The following is a 17,247-nucleotide window of genomic DNA, read 5'->3' on the forward strand; positions in this document are numbered from 1 at the left end:
ATACATCCTGCCCTCAAAATAGGAATCCTAGATCAATAACACCAATAGTCCACATCAGGTGTCTCCAACCTATCAATCGCGAGCTAATGGTAGCTCCCCAATACCCTCGGAGTAACTTGTGGTGTTGTAGCTTCACACTGAAAATGGCGTATCATCTCTATTGTAAAATAAGCTTGTATTTTATTTTAAACTTGAGCCTCTGATGTATTTCTATGCCATTTCAGCTACTGCTTGTCCACCCTCACTCATAACAGCTCCTGCAAACTCAAATGAAGGCAAAAAAATAAAGATGATGTACGGAATGCAAAATAGTGCAAACATTCAGCCCCAGTCACAAAGATCTGGGTTTAACCCTCAATTTTTCCCCACCACACCTCCCTTGTTTGGACACAGCCAGATGCAAATCAGTCTTGGCCGTGCTCCTTATAGGAACAGTCTAGCCTGAACTGCAAAAAAAAGCATTGGGAAGGGTATACACAGATGTGAGTCCCATGCTCACTGCGCCACTGGATTCAAGCTAGCCTGGCTGATGAGGGGCTCACTTCCCTTGCTTGCATCAAGGCCCATGGCTCTCTTACTGGTCCGCTGCATACAAAAGGTCATTTAGAATGGGACTTTGGAGGTACCAAGCCTTGTATTATTTTTATTCAACCCACTTGAAATTTAAGTTGAACAGTTGTATTAAAAGTGTTACACCTATCTAGTTTCAGTTCTCAAAAACACTCCTGGATTTGAGCTGCATTAGAATTATTATGTTCGGTGGCATGTGTAGCTGCACATACACATGCTGTGCACAGTCCGCCGTCTGGTGTTGGGCTCGGAGTGTTACAAGTTGTTTTTCTTCGAAGAAGTCTTTTCGAGTCACGAGACCGAGGGACTCCTCCTATTTTGGTTCCATTGCGCATGGGCGTCGACTCCATCTTAGATTGTTTTTTTCCGCCATCGGGTTCGGACGTGTTCCTTTTCGCTCCGTGTTTCGGGTCGGAAAGTTAGTCAGAATCTCGGAAAAATCCGTCGGTATTGTTTCGCTCGGTATCGGGTTAGATTAGAATCTACACCGAATCTTGAAGAGCTCCGGTAGCCCTTCGGGGTATTTTCGATCCCCCGTCGGGGCCTGGTCGGGCCGACCGCGTGCATCATCGAGACTGATGGAACGGACCCCGTTCCGATTCTGTCCTAAATGCCACAATAAATATCCTTATACGGACCAACATTTGGTCTGTAACTTCTGCCTGTCCCCCGAGCACAAGGAGGAGACGTGCAAGGCCTGTCGCGCGTTTCGGTCGAGAAAAACGCTCAGAGACCGAAGAGCCAGGAGGTTGCAGATGGCGTCCACGCCGAAAGGACAACGACGGTTGGAGGAGGAAGAAGAAACTTTCTCCATCCACGAGTCGGATTCCGAAGAATTCGACGTCGAAGAGCAACCAACCGTGAGTAAGACGTCGAAACAAAGATCACACAAAAAAACAGACAAAGCCCAGGGGACGCCACTGCCAACGGGCCATGGCTTAACCCATAAAGTAGGTGACCGTCCATCGGCACCGAAAAAGGGCGAGCTGGTGCCGAAGTCGTCCGACTCAGGTCGAGACACAGGCACGCAGCAATCTCGGGACCGAGAGAGTGGTGCAGAAAAGGGTCGACACCGAGATAGCGGCACCGAAGCTGCTCAGCACAGAGACAGCGGCACCGAAGCTGCTCGGCACACAGACACCGGCACCGAAGATGGTCGGCACCGAGAGGGCATGACACCAAAAAGAAGAAAGATCTTGTCGGAGCCGAAAAAATCCAAAGACACGGTTTCGGTGCCAAAACACCCGGCAACCGAACCGAAAACCAGTTCCTACTCAGAGGAACAAGCACTGTCCTCCCAACTAAAAAGACACAGATTTGAGGAGGAATTACAAACAACAGAACCAGATCACACGCAAAAGCGGATCTTTATCCAAAAGGATACAGGGAAGATCAGCACCCTTCCCCCAATCAGAAGGAAAAGAAAACTTGACTTCCAGCAAGAAGACAGGCAACCACAAGCAAAGGTGGTAAAGAAGGTAACTCCACCACCCTCTCCTCCACCGTCAACTCATGCATCACCGACACAAACTCCACCACATTCACCAGCTCATACCACCATGAGCCAAGATGATCCGGATGCATGGGACCTCTATGACGCTCCAGTATCGGACAATAGCCCAGAGTCGTACCCAACTAAACCCTCACCACCTGAAGACAGTACAGCATATGCACAGGTGGTAGCTAGGGCAGCCGAATTTCATAATGTATCGCTACATTCGGAGCCTATCGAGGATGACTTCCTCTTTAACACCCTGTCCTCCACCCATAGCCATTATCAAAGCCTTCCTATGCTCCCGGGAATGCTAAGGCACGCTAAACAGATTTTTAAGGAGCCAGTTAAAAGCAGAGCAATAACTCCAAGGGTGGAGAAAAAATACAAGGCACCGCCCACAGACCCTGCTTTTATTACATCACAACTGACACCAGATTCAGTAGTCGTAGGAGCAGCTCGTAAAAGAGCCAACTCGCATACATCAGGCGACGCACCACCTCCGGACAAGGAGAGCCGCAAGTTTGAAGCAGCTGGGAAGAGGGTTGCAGCACAAGCTGCAAATCAGTGGCACATCGCCAACTCCCAGGCACTCCTAGCGCGATACGACAGGGCTCATTGGGACGAGATGCAGCATTTCATCGAACACCTCCCCAAAGAGTTCCAGAAACGAGCGCAACAAGTGGTTGAAGAGGGACAAAGTATCTCCAACAACCAGATACGTTCTTCTATGGATGCAGCAGATACAGCTGCAAGAACAATAAATACTGCAGTCACCATAAGGAGGCACACATGGCTGCGCACCTCTGGGTTCAAACCCGAGATCCAACAGGCTGTGCTTAATATGCCGTTTAATGAACAGCAACTGTTTGGGCCGGAAGTGGACACAGCAATTGAAAAATTAAAAAAGGACACCGACACAGCCAAAGCCATGGGCGCACTCTACTCCCCGCAGGGCAGAGGCACATTTGGCACATTTCGTAAAACAACTTTTAGGGTAGGGTTTCGAGGTCAATCCACAGAAACCAGCACCTCACAGACAAGACCACCTACCTACCAGGGACAATATCTTAGGGGAGGTTTTCGGGGACAATACAGAGGGGGACAATTCCCAAGAAACCGGGGAAAATTTCAAGGTCCCAAAACCCCTCAAAATAAACAGTGACTCACAGGTCACACAACCCCTTCACACAACACCAGTGGGGGGAAGACTAAGCCAGTTCTACAAATCTTGGGAGGGAATAACAACAGACACTTGGGTCTTAGCAATTATCCAACATGCTTATTGCATAGAATTTCTCCAATTCCCTCCAAACGTCCCACCGAAAACACACAATATGTCAAAACAGCATGTAGACCTTCTAGGACTAGAAGTTCAAGCATTACTGCAAAAGGACGCAATAGAATTAGTACCAGGTCTACAAAAGAACACAGGAGTTTACTCACTGTACTTTCTAATACCGAAAAAGGACAAAACACTAAGACCAATTCTAGATCTCAGAACACTAAACACCTACATCAAATCAGACCATTTTCACATGGTCACATTACAAGACGTAATCCCACTGCTCAAACAGCAAGACTACATGACAACATTAGATCTAAAAGATGCGTATTTCCATATACCAATACATCCTTCGCACAGAAAATACCTATGGTTCGTATTCAAGGGAATACATTACCAATTCAAAGTATTGCCATTCGGAATAACAACTGCGCCAAGAGTCTTTACAAAATGCCTAGCAGTAGTAGCTGCACATATCAGAAGGCAGCAAATACACGTGTTCCCTTACTTAGACGACTGGTTAATCAAAACCAACACGCTAACAAAGTGTTCACATCACACAAAGTATGTCATACAGACCCTTCACAAGCTGGGGTTCTCCATCAACTATGCAAAGTCAAACCTTCGGCCGCGTCAAACACAGCAATACTTAGGAGCGACAATAAACACAACAAAGGGGATAGCCACTCCAAGTCCAGAAAGGGTTCAAACATTTCACAAAGTCATACAAGTCATGTATCCAACACAAAAGATACAAGCAAAAATAGTATTAAAACTCCTAGGCATGATGTCTTCATGCATAGCCATTGTCCCATACGCAAGGTTGTACATGCGGCCTTTACAACAGTGCCTAGCATCACAATGGTCACAGGCACAGGGTCAACTTCTAGATCTGGTGTTGATAGACCGCCAAACATACATCTCGCTTCTATGGTGGAACAGTACAAATTTAAACAAAGGGCGGCCTTTCCAAGACCCAGTGCCAACATGCGTTATAACAACGGATGCTTCCATGACAGGGTGGGGAGCACACCTCAATCAACACAGCATCCAAGGACAATGGGACATTCATCAAAGAAAGTTCCACATAAATCACTTAGAACTGTTAGCAGTATTTCTAGCGTTGAAAGCATTCCAACCCATGATAACCCACAAATACATTCTTGTCAAAACAGACAACATGACGACAATGTATTATTTAAACAAACAGGGGGGGACACACTCGACATAGTTGTGTCTACTAACACAAAAAATATGGCATTGGGCAATTCGCAACCACATTCGCCTAATAGCACAATTTATTCCAGGGATCCAGAACCAGCTAGCAGACAATCTCTCTCGGGATCACCAACAAGTCCACGAATGGGAAATTCACCCACAAATACTAAACACTTACTTTCAAATTTGGGGAACACCTCAAATAGATCTATTTGCAACAAAAGAAAACGCAAAATGCCAAAGCTTCGCATCCAGGTACCCACACCAGCACTCCCAAGGCAATGCTCTATGGATGAATTGGTCAGGGATATTTGCGTACGCTTTTCCCCCTCTCCCTCTCCTTCCATATCTAGTAAACAGATTGAGTCAAAACAAACTCAAACTCATACTAATAGCACCAACATGGGCAAGACAACTTTGGTATACAACGCTACTAGACCTGTCAGTAGTACCTCATGTCAAACTACCCAACAGACCAGATCTGTTAACGCAACACAAACAGCAGATCAGGCATCCAAACCCAGCGTCGCTGAATCTAGCAATTTGGCTCCTGAAATCCTAGAATTTGGACACTTAGACCTCACACAAGAATGTATGGAGGTCATAAAACAGGCTAGAAAACCTTCCACTAGACACTGCTATGCAAGTAAATGGAAAAGATTTGTTTATTACTGCCATAATAATCAAATTCAACCACTCCATGCATCTCCAAAAGATGTAGTAGGATATTTACTACTTTTGCAAAAAGGAAATCTAGCTTTCTCTTCCATAAAAATACATCTCACCGCAATATCTGCTTACCTGCAGGTTACTCATTCAATTTCCCTTTTTAAAATACCTGTCATTAAAGCGTTTATGGAAGGCCTAAAGAGAATTATACCACCAAGAACACCACCTGTTCCTTCATGGAACCTTAACATTGTCTTAACAAGACTCATGGGTCCACCTTTCGAACCCATGCATTCATGTCAAATGCAATACTTAACGTGGAAAGTTGCATTTCTCATTGCCATCACATCTCTAAGAAGAGTAAGTGAAATACAGGCGTTTACCATACAAGAACCATTTATTCAAATACACAAGAATAAGGTCGTTCTAAGAACAAATTCCAAAATTCTTACCAAAGGTTATCTCACCGTTCCACTTAAATCAAACAGTGGAATTACCAGTGTTCTTCCCACAGCCAGATTCAATGGCTGAAAGAGCACTACATACATTAGACATCAAGAGAGCGCTAATGTACTACATTGACAGGACAAAAGAAATTAGGAAGACAAAACAACTATTTATTGCCTTCCAAAAACCTCATACAGGAAATCCAATTTCAAAACAAGGTATTGCCAGATGGATAGTAAGGTGCATCCAAACCTGCTATCTTAAAGCAAAGATAGAACTGCCTATTACACCAAAGGCACACTCAACCAGAAAGAAAGGTGCTACTATGGCCTTTCTAGGAAATATTCCAATGAACGAAATATGTAAGGCAGCAACATGGTCTACGCCTCATACATTTACTAAATACTACTGTGTAGATGTGTTATCTGCACAACAAGCCACAGTAGGTCAAGCCGTACTAAGAACTTTATTTCAAACTACTTCCACTCCTACAGGCTGAACCACCGCTTTTGGGGAGATAACTGCTTACTAGTCTATGCACAGCATGTGTATCTGCAGCTACACATGCCACCGAACGGAAAATGTCACTTACCCAGTGTACATCTGTTTGTGGCATTAGTCGCTGCAGATTCACATGCGCCCACCCGCCTCCCCGGGAGCCTGTAGCCGTTTGGAAGTAATCTTCAACATTTGTACATTTGTAAATATATTACTTTAACCTTCATTTTGTACATACTTATTCATTCCATTGCATGGGCACTATTACTAGCATACACAACTCCTAGCTCACCCTCTGCGGGGAAAACAATCTAAGATGGAGTCGACGCCCATGCGCAATGGAACCAAAGTAGGAGGAGTCCCTCGGTCTCGTGACTCGAAAAGACTTCTTCGAAGAAAAACAACTTGTAACACTCCGAGCCCAACACCAGACGGCGGACTGTGCACAGCATGTGAATCTGCAGCGACTAATGCCACAAACAGATGTACACTGGGTAAGTGACATTTTCCTTCAGCAGCACTTATTAATTGAAAGGTCTCAAAGTACAGTCACAACCCAAATCCAGTGTCATTCTATTACTATTGTGTTGAAACCAAAGTATCTCCATGGAAATTTGGAAATTATCCAGGCTTAAAGTCCACAATCCTGTTGGGCGTTGAGGTTCTCTGGGTAAAATATGAGTTGCTTGGCTTTTAGTAGCTCGCAATGATGTTCAGTGTTCAGAAGTAGCTCTCATTATAGAAACGGTTGGAGACACCTGGTCTACATCATGGCAGAAACACAATTTGAGGCCACATTACCAACACAGGACACTGTGGCAGAATCTGGTGCAGTGACACATTCACCAACCAGTGTGTCGCAGGCGCACAGTAATGGAGATTCGTAGGCGGTAATTGTTCTATAAATTTGAATTTATTGAAGTTTTTGTTCTCTGCTGAATTATGATTCTATAGATTCTTTCTTGCTCTTTGGGATTTTCTTCTGTTTTCTTTCTTGTCTGTTTTCTCCTGGGATCCTTATCCTTTTTCTTTCTTCTTTTCACTGAGGATAACTCAGGATGCGCATGGGGAGATAATGGAACAACAAAAATAGAAGAGTGTTGGTGAAGAGGTAAGTATCGTCACAGTTTCCTTTCCTTCTCTTGCTTTCCCTTTTTCTTTCTTTGATCTGTCTAAGCCTCTTCTCTATCTCTTTTTCTTTTCCCTTTTTTTCCTATCCGATTTCTGGTGCTTGCTAGTCCTGACGTCTTTCCCTTTCTGTACTTATTGTTTTTCCAAGTTTTCCTTCCCGCGTCTGCCTTTTCCCTTACAGTATTTTTGTTTGGTGCACGAATAAACAAATAAACAACACAAATGAATGCTCTTTTTCTTTTCTTTCCTTGATGTCCTGCCCCTTAGTTCTCTATGTTTATAAAAACCTTGAAAATACGTTTAACTTTGGTGAAGCACCACAAAGAACCAAAATAAGTCAATTGTAACACGTTCGTTTTTATACTTTATACACGCTGCCACAACTCCCACTGGGTAATCACTCAGTTTCCTTCCTGATTAACAAGAAAAAAAAAAAGAAAAGATATCTGCAGCGGTAACAAAAAAAAAAAAAAAACAGAAGCCCAAAGCCTTTTCCTTGCTATTCCCCCTCCCACCAGTGCCAATGTAAATTTTACCCGCGTCCTGTTTACAGGACCGTACCTGATGAGGCCACGCTCTCCCCAGAGCGTGGCCGGTTAATATGCCTCGTCGCCTCATGGTCGTTCCACTGGTTCTCCTGACCGCCATCTGCCTGCATGTTCCGTCATTCCTCCGGGTCCGGTGTCTTCTTCTTTGCTCCGAAACTTTGTGATCCGTCCGATGTGGGAAGCAATTTCCGAGTTCCCCGCTAACTTCCTGGTGACGTTCTTCTCTTATTTAAACACCCGCCTTCATTCATAGCTAACTCCTGATTGGATGCAAGGATTTCTCCATCCGAGTTACTCGCTCCAGCCGTGATTTCGCCCCCGGGGAATTGTTGGGTCGGTTCTCTGATAGCCAGCCCGTCACACAATAGTTATGAGGAAACACAACTACAGCTACCTCCACTGTGCAAAAACTGAAGATTTAACCAATGTGAAGGAAGAACTGTTTGCTAGGGCTTTGCGTACATATGTGCTTTGAGCAAGGCAAGTGGCACATATTGCCTTGGTGGCACTATCACACAGAAAACAGGTCTGATACAATCTACTGAACTTCCATTCTGTCGGACTGCAAATTGTCTTTGGAAACGATTTGTCTATTCCAAGTGGGTGTCTGTCTCAGGATCAACACATGCTCACTTTGTACTTCCAAACAGTAACATATCACTGCAAATGTCACAAAAATTGAAATAACTGAATGAAAATGACATGGTGAGGGACCATTAAACAGAATAACAAGGAAAACTAATTTTTGCCACATATTAAATTGAACTCAATTGACAAGTCATTAGTACACTCATACAAACACAGTTAATCTATGTCACTGACCACAGTAGTCAATGTAGGGAAACTCTTTTACACTAATATATTTGCCTTGAACTTTCCTGCACTGACTATTCTTAACAATTTACCACAGCAGACTGATATGTTCCCTGTGTCACAAGATGTACTCACCTTGGAGGGTAACATTTGTAAAGGTAAATTTACACTCAGGTGAAGAAGTGGTCAGTCACATCTTGAGGTAAGTCATCTCCTTCTTCTTCACCACTGTCATCTTCACTGGGCATTTCAAAATGCTCACCCAGGGGTTTATCACAGTCTCCCTCCTCTGCAATCATGTGGATGTTCCTCTGCAGGGTGATGTTATGGAGAATGCAGCAGGCACCTGTGATTTGGCACACCTTATTGGGTGTGTAGAAGACGGCTCCACTGATCTTGTCCAGGCACCTAAACCTTGCCTTGAGGAGCCCTAAAGCCCGCTCTGGCCTCTGTGTTCTTCCATGGGCCTCATTGAAGCGGACTTCCCCTGGCATTGTTGGATTCCTCAGCAGTGCCAATAACCATGGTCGGTTAGGATATGCTGGGTCTTCTACACAAAAACAACACATCAACACATTTTTCACATATAAAGCCATTGTCCCTTCCTAAACTAGGATTCAGGAAATAGACCATCAGGTCATATTGTACATACCCACAAGCCATGCTCTCTCCAGTCCAAGTTGTGACATCTGCATTTGTATGATGCTGTTTCATAGTATGAATGAATCATGTGTTGACCCAGGTAAGCAGACACAAACACTTGAGATGTATAAGTCTGGTAAGCAGACAACTTGCACATTGATAGAATGGAAGTTTTTCTGGTTGCGGTAGACCTATTCACTTGAGTGTGGTGACACTGAGGCAATATGCCTGCCATTTATGGCTCCAACAATATGTGGTAGTCCACCGAAAGCATAAAATTCTCCCTTGACGGTGGCCAAAGCCTGTGGACGTGAAAATTGGATGTAGCTGTTGATGTTTTTCATCAAGGAAGCAAGGACGTCCTGTAACACACCACTGAAAGTTGGCTGGGGCATGCCCCCAATACTGCCAGAGTGTATTGAAAGGTGCCAGTGGCAACAAAATGCAGTACAGGCATGAGTTTCACTATTGGTCTTATGGCTGTTAAATTCATATTGCGAGGCAAGAGATCAGGCTCCAACTGCTGACACAAATCCAGGATGTTTTGCCTATTTAGACGATATTGCTTGACGATGTCCCTTTCCTCCATGGTGGTAGTGTCTGGAAAGGGCTGGAACACCTGAGGCTGTTGCCTCCTACCCATGGCTCGGTACAGACACAACACACATCATACTTCTTGGTAACACTGAAAATGCCTTTGGGTAATAATGTGCACACATTGACATCAAATATTTGGACCTAAAAAAAATGAAAAAATCTTATTTTAAGTTTTTCTATCATCATGTGCAAATAATGCATTTGAACTGTATTTTTTGCACATATTTTATTATACATTTAAAAAAAAAAACTACTATCAACAGAGGTAGTACTTTCCCCGCAGCCCAATTGGTGTCACACACAGTCACGGTTCACATTTTATTGTGTCATTTCTTGCCAAGAAAAGTGTTGTTTGGATCTTACATTTAGAAATACAATAGCCTCCAGTTTGAGTGCTGGTGACGCACTAATAATTGAAAAATGCGCAGCTTCACACTCTGAAAAGATGGCTGCCTGACCTTGCAGGACATTGGCTATTCGACAGCTGTTGGAGGAAGTTGGCCGCGTATTAGGAGGTAGCCTCCACGACAGGCCCTGCCATTGGCTAATGTGTGTGACGACTATGCACAAAATCCAATGGCTGTGTCCGTCTCTGTCATGGATTGGGTCCACTATGTACTTGTACGCTGCATTGTAAAAAAACACTCACTTGCCTCAGAACCCTACTACAATCAAGACCTCTTCAATTTCTTGCTGCTGTTACTGACCTCTAAGAGCCAGGATGCTGGGCAAAGCAGGTGACAGGGCCCCTCCCTTCAGCACAGCGGAGCTGGAGCTCCTTGCCAGGGAGGATCTGTCCCTGTACAGCCAGTTCTATGGGACCCTGGAGGAACAGGAACATGTCTGATTGGTGAATGTCTGACTGAATAACCTCTTTCTTTCTGATACACAGGCTATTTTGTTCATTTTTGGTAATGGGGTGGTGTTGTGGTTGGAGGTGACAGAATGATGTAGCTGGGACAGATTTTCTTTTGCCATTGTCTGAAATGTTTGTGCATGGATATGGTAAGTCACCTGAAAATAGAAGCTGTGGTGTGTGTCCATCTAACACACAAACCCTATTTCATCACACAAACAGCAGGCCACTGACTACTAGTGGCCAGTAGACAGTGCACAGCCAGTGTTGTAATGATGTTGATGTTGAGTTAAAAAATGTAGTGGGTCTGGAATTGTTTGATGCTGTACTGTCACGTTAGATTCCAGCACATAAAGGCCCTCATTACAACATTGGTGGTAACTACCACCTACTGCCACGGCGACGGCCTCCAACATACCGCCGCTGTGGCTACCAGCCGTCTACGCGTATCATGACTGCAGACGGTATTCCGCCAGAATGCTGGCGAAATACCGCCGACAGTCATGGCGGCGGACGGCGGTAAGGCAGCGCTGCTGGCAGCAGCACCGCCACACCAGCAAAACACCGCTGACCGTATCATGACCAATGATACAGCCTGGCGGTGTTTTGCTTGCAGGCGCTGCTGTTAATAGCAGTGCCGCAGACCGTCTACAGCTGGAGGAACCCCGGCAAGCAGGTAAGTCGGGTTCTCCAACAGTAGGGGGTGTGGGGGGTGTTGTGTGTATGTGGGTGTGTGTGTGTGTATGTTTTGGAATGCGTGCATGTGGGTGTGAGTCACGTTGAATGCGTGCATGAATGAGTGATTGTGAGTGTTGTGTGTTGTAAATGCATGTGTGTGATAGGGTATGTTGGTGTGTGTTGCAGTGTGTGGGTATGCTTGTGTGCATGCGTGGGAGGTGGTAGGTATGAGTGTGTGCATGTGTGTAATGGGTGGGCGTGTGGGTGTGTATATGTGCGGGGGCAGGAGAGGGAGGGGGAGGGTGGGGGAGAACGCTGGGGATGGGGAGGGGGGTGGGGGAGACCCCTATCAGTGCCACAGAGGGGATTCCCTGGCACTGATAGTACCTACCACCATGGTTTTCGTGGTGGTAAGTTTGGCACGAAAACCATGGCGGTAGGCCGGGTCATAATTCCGAGGGTGGGATTGTGACGACTGCCGGGCTGGAGGCCTAAGTCTCCAGCCCAGCGGCAGTTACCACCCTGGCGGTCGGTGTGTTAAAGTGGCGGTCTTTGATGGCGGTTACTGCCAGGGACACAATCCCATTTTTTTTTACCGCCGGCCTGTTGGCGGTATTAACACCGCTTTAACACTGACCGCCAGGGTTGTAATGAGGGCCAGTGTGTATTAGGTTGCTCTGTATGTTTTAAACTTGTCATGGAGCCACATATAGGTAAAGATGGTTTAGGTGCACCAAATTCAGATGACTGTGTCTCACAATCATCCATCCCAGTCTGTCCCATTCCAACACAAACTTGTTCATACAACCCACAAATCCCTGGTCTCACTGACTCATAGCAGCCCTTCTATCTTGCTCTTGGTCACTGAATGTGATGCAGACCATGCGATCCGACTCTTAGTGGGTTAAGCAGGAAGGCAATGTAGCTGTGAGTTTGATTATGTGCAGGGAGTGTACAGGTGGTTTGGCCTTTAGTAGCTCACAATGATTGTGAGTAATTGGGTAGCTCTCACAAAAGGATAGCTTGCATAGCTCTGGCCAAGATGGGGCTGTAGGACTGATTAGGTAACATGAGAAGCTAGATGGTGCACATGAAATCACTGCAAGTCAGTAATTCCGATCTACCTGTAACATTTTACTAGTAACAAATTTTAGTAACTGTTTGGTTAATGTACGTATGAATATCCAAAATGTAATGTCATAGCAGTACTACCAAACAGAAACACTGAGGCCCACATTATGACATTGGTGGTAACTCCCACTTACCGCCGCATTGACGGCTGCCAACTTACTGCAGCGGCGGCGGATATCCGTTCACCATATTATGACACACATACACCAATCCGACACAATTCAGCCACCCATTCAAATCCGCCAGCCCAAAGGTCAGTGATAAAGTGGCGGAATCAAAACCCACACCATTACACCAACATTATGACCCACGAATCACCACAGCGGACATTCAACGGCGGTAAACCATTGGTGGTACATACCGTCGTGCTCACAATGGACACCCACAGACAAAACAACACCACATTGGACAATTCAATTAATACAGACCTGACACCCATACACACACCACACCCACGCCACTATAAAACACACACCCACAGTACACACAACCCCTTACAAATACAAACCATTGCCACTAGAGAGACACCAAGACCACTGAAAAAACTAGAGCCGCACACTACTCACACCTATACACCACTCACGCACTCTACATCACACACCCCAAGACATTACCTAACACACCCTCACCAACACACGACACACAACACCCATGGCACCACAAAGACACCCCCATTCCACAGAGGAGGAGCTAAGGGTCATGGTGGAGGAAATTGTTAGGGTAGAGTCACAGCTAATTGGGGCACAGGTGCAGCAGATATCGATAGCTAGGAAGATAGAGCTATGGCGGAGAATCATGGACAGGGTCAATGCCGTGGGACAGCACCCAAGAATTAGGATGACATCATGACATCAGAAAGAGGTGGAAGACCTACGGGAGAAGGTATGTTCCATAGCAGCAAGACACCAGCTCGCTGTACAGAGGACTGGCGGTGGACCCCCACCTCTTACCCCACAACTCACAGCATGGGAGGAGCAAGTAGTGGCAATACTGCATCCAGAGGGTCTGGACGGAGTCGGAGGAGGACTGGACTCTTGTAAGTCAACTCTCAACTATTTTCACCCCCAAACTGCATGCCATCACATACCCTCACTCCCTCAGGACCTACCTGGCCCATCAGTGACCACTGGACAGCCGGTTACCCAGTCACACACCACCACAGAGCCTCCCCAATCAGGAAACACCACCACAGCACCCACCCAGGTACCCACACCTCTGTTCCCAGGACACATCAATCAGCAGTGTGTCCACCCCTACCGGGACTCCAGGCCACACCTCGCACACAAGACAATCAGGGATCTGGGGTGAGTGGCAGTGGGCACATGGTTCAGGGGGCACAGGCCAACAGGGACACTGGGAGGACTGCTGTGCACCAGGGGGAGGACAGGCCCAGGGAACTGACTCTCCAGGAGGCACTCTCCGAGATCCTGGGAGCCTACCAACATTCCCAGGACACGATGGGCCAGATCCTGGACAACGTGCAGGAGAACAGGTGGCTGCAGGAGGTACAGTACCAGGGGATCAGGGAGGACTTGCATGCCATCAACAACACCCTGATCTCCATAGCAGGGGTGCTGGCAGACATGGCCAACATTATGAGGGAGGCAGTCTCACACCACCGGGCCCCTGCCACTAGCCAGACATCTGAACAGCCTTCCACCTCCGCTGCCGCTAGTGGCCAGGAGGCCCCACCACAGGACTCACAGGCCACCAGCACCCCTCCCCCTGCACAAGGTGAACCACCCTGCAAACGTTCCCTGCGATCCAGACAGAAGCCAGAGCACTTGCGAAGACCACTGCCAGGACATGAGACTCTCCTGATTGTCACCCTTGTGTCCCACTCAGTCACCCTGTCCACCTTGAACTGCCATTGCTTCCCTTCCTATGTCCCCATGGACACTGCACCTGTGCTACAAACAGACTGGAACAATACACTGGACTTTCCTCCATCATCACCCTATCCCATTGCACTTCCCCCTATATGTTAGCACTTCAATAAACACTCTTGGATCAAAATCTATTTCGAGTATGTCATGTATTTCCAATACATATTGATTGAAACTGGTACAACCATTGCAAATGAACTGGACATAGACTTAGCATAGATTAATGACCTGTAGCTGGCTGCAGTGATCACACCAGGAGTATATGTCAGGTCACAAACATCTGCCAAATGAATTGCCAGAGGGAACAGTAAGTGGGCATAGAAGTGGGAAATGTCAGCATGCCATTGCCACACAGATTACAACCAAAGTCATTGAAATGTAAGGTTACACTGTCCTACCTGTGTGTCATTGGGAGTATTGACGGATCACAGATGTTCTGTTGTCCTCATCCTCTTCCTCCTCATCCTCAATGTCCACAGGGTCCACTGCTGCCACAGGGGCAGCTCCAGTCTTCTCCTCCTGCAGAAAAGGCACATGGCGTCTGAGGGCCAGGTTGTGCAACATGCAGCATGCCACTACTAACTGGCAGACCTTCTTGGGTGAGTAGCACAGGGATCCACCTATTAAATGGAAGCAACGGAACCTGGCCTTTAAGAGGCCAACGGTCCTTTCAATGATCCTTCTGGTTCGCCCATGTGCCTCATTATAACGTTCTTCTGCCCTTGTCCTGGCATTCCTCAGAGGGGTCAGCAATCATGATAGGTTTGGGTAACCAGAGTCACCTGCAAATATTGAGGGACAACATTTAGCCACACACTATCCTATATGGCCCACGCCACACCCATACACCAAGATATACTGGGTGGGAACCAGGGCTCACCTATTAGCCACACCATGTGCCTCTGTATTTGGGCCATAACATTTGGGATGCTGCTATTCCTCAGGACAAAGGCATCATGTACCGACCCAGGATACTTAGCACTGACATGGGAGATGTACTGGTCCGCCAAGGACACCATCTGAACATTCATGGAGTGAAAACTCTTACGATTCCTGAACACCTGTTCATTCTGCGGGGGGGACAAATGCAATATGTGTACCATCATTCGCACCAATTATGTTGGGGATATGTCCCATTGCAAAAAACTCGGCATTCACTGGGGCCAAATCCTCATCCTGGGGGAAAACAATGTAGCTGCACATGTGTTTTATCAGGGCAGACAACACTCTTGTCAGCACGTTTGAGAACATTGGCTGTGACATTGTTGCTGCAAAGCCCACTGTCACTTGGAAAGAACCAGTTTCCAGGAAATGGAGTACTGATAGCACTTGCACAAGAGGGGGGATCCCAGTGGGCTGACTGATAGCAGATATTAGGTCGGGCTCCAATTGGGCACACAGCTCTGTGATTGTGGCCCTGTCAAGTCTATAGGTGAGGATAATGTGCCTGTCCTCCAGTGTTGCCAAGTCCCCAACGGGTCTGTACACAGTGGTATGTCTCCATCACATATTCATCTGCGGCTTTAGGAATCTATGGTACACAAGAGTAAGGAGCCGGTCACAACCTGAACAATGGAGCTACAACAGTAGTTTGCATTCTGTAAACATGTCATGGGTCAGTGTGAATTGTCCAGTATGTGCCAATACCTCTTGTGATGCAGCATTATTGCAGAGGCCTGGCCCCCACCCCTGAACTGGCGTCTGCCTGTCCTGTGTGGAGGGACAGGTGGAAGTGAGGTAATTCCGCTGACGTTGTGCGCCGTGGCGGGAGTCGGTTGGGAACCGCTGCGCAACTACTCATTGGTTAACATTGGGCCCTGTCAGGTACAGTGGCCAATTGTGATCTACGACGGTGGTGACGGTATGCACCGCCTCGGACGTGACCACTATTTTTTATCATATTCCTCACCTGGTACCTGACCTTCCATAGGAGAGGACCTATACTGCATGTGCGGCTGTGACCTGTGTCTGGAACCTACCATGGTCTGTGTGACCGGGGAAAGGGCCCCAGCCTTCACTTCAGAGGAGCTGGAGAGACTAGTGGATGGGGTCCTACCCCAGTACAGACTGCTGTATGGGCCTCCAGACCAACAGGTGAGTACACTGTGGTCACGATGAGTGAATATTCTATTGGCGGCGTACAGGTTGTGTGCTGGGCTATGTGTGTGCCAATGGTGATGGAAATGGGTATGGTGGGCCATATGTGTAACAGGCTGGACTCGTTGTCTAATGGTATTTCCCTGAGTGTATTGCCTCTGCAGGTCAGCGCCCATCAAAAGAAGGACCCTGGGGGTCTATGGCAGGTGGAGCACCCACTGTCGGAAACGATGGGTGACCTGAGACACTGGGCACGGAAGGCGGCGGAGGCCCAGCTGGGGAAGACCTCCCAATGAGGAAGGGGTGCCCATCGAACCCTGACCCCCCTGATGGCCTGCATACTGGTGGTGGCCTATCCAGAGCTGGATGGGAGCTTGAGGGCATTACAGCAGCCACAAGGGGGTGAGTGCAGTGCCCATCATTACAACTTACGCATGGTAGGGTGGTATCTGGGTGGTGGATGTGTGTCAGTGTGTGCCCCTAGGCCAGGCTTGACATTGCAGTGTAGGTCCCCTGGTGGCTAGGGTTCAGAAGGGATAATCCTGCTACCTAGCTCGTAGGCATCCACTACTGGCCAGGGCTGCATAGGTCCCAGGTGTGTCCCCCTCCTTATGCCTTGGGGGCTAGCAATATCAGTGGTGGTAGAATGCATAGTGCATAGGCCTGTTCCCTGTGTTTGAGGGTGCTTT

This window comes from Pleurodeles waltl, chromosome 8, assembly GCF_031143425.1.
Source record: "Pleurodeles waltl isolate 20211129_DDA chromosome 8, aPleWal1.hap1.20221129, whole genome shotgun sequence".
In the NCBI taxonomy this organism is placed as follows: Eukaryota; Metazoa; Chordata; class Amphibia; order Caudata; family Salamandridae; genus Pleurodeles; species Pleurodeles waltl.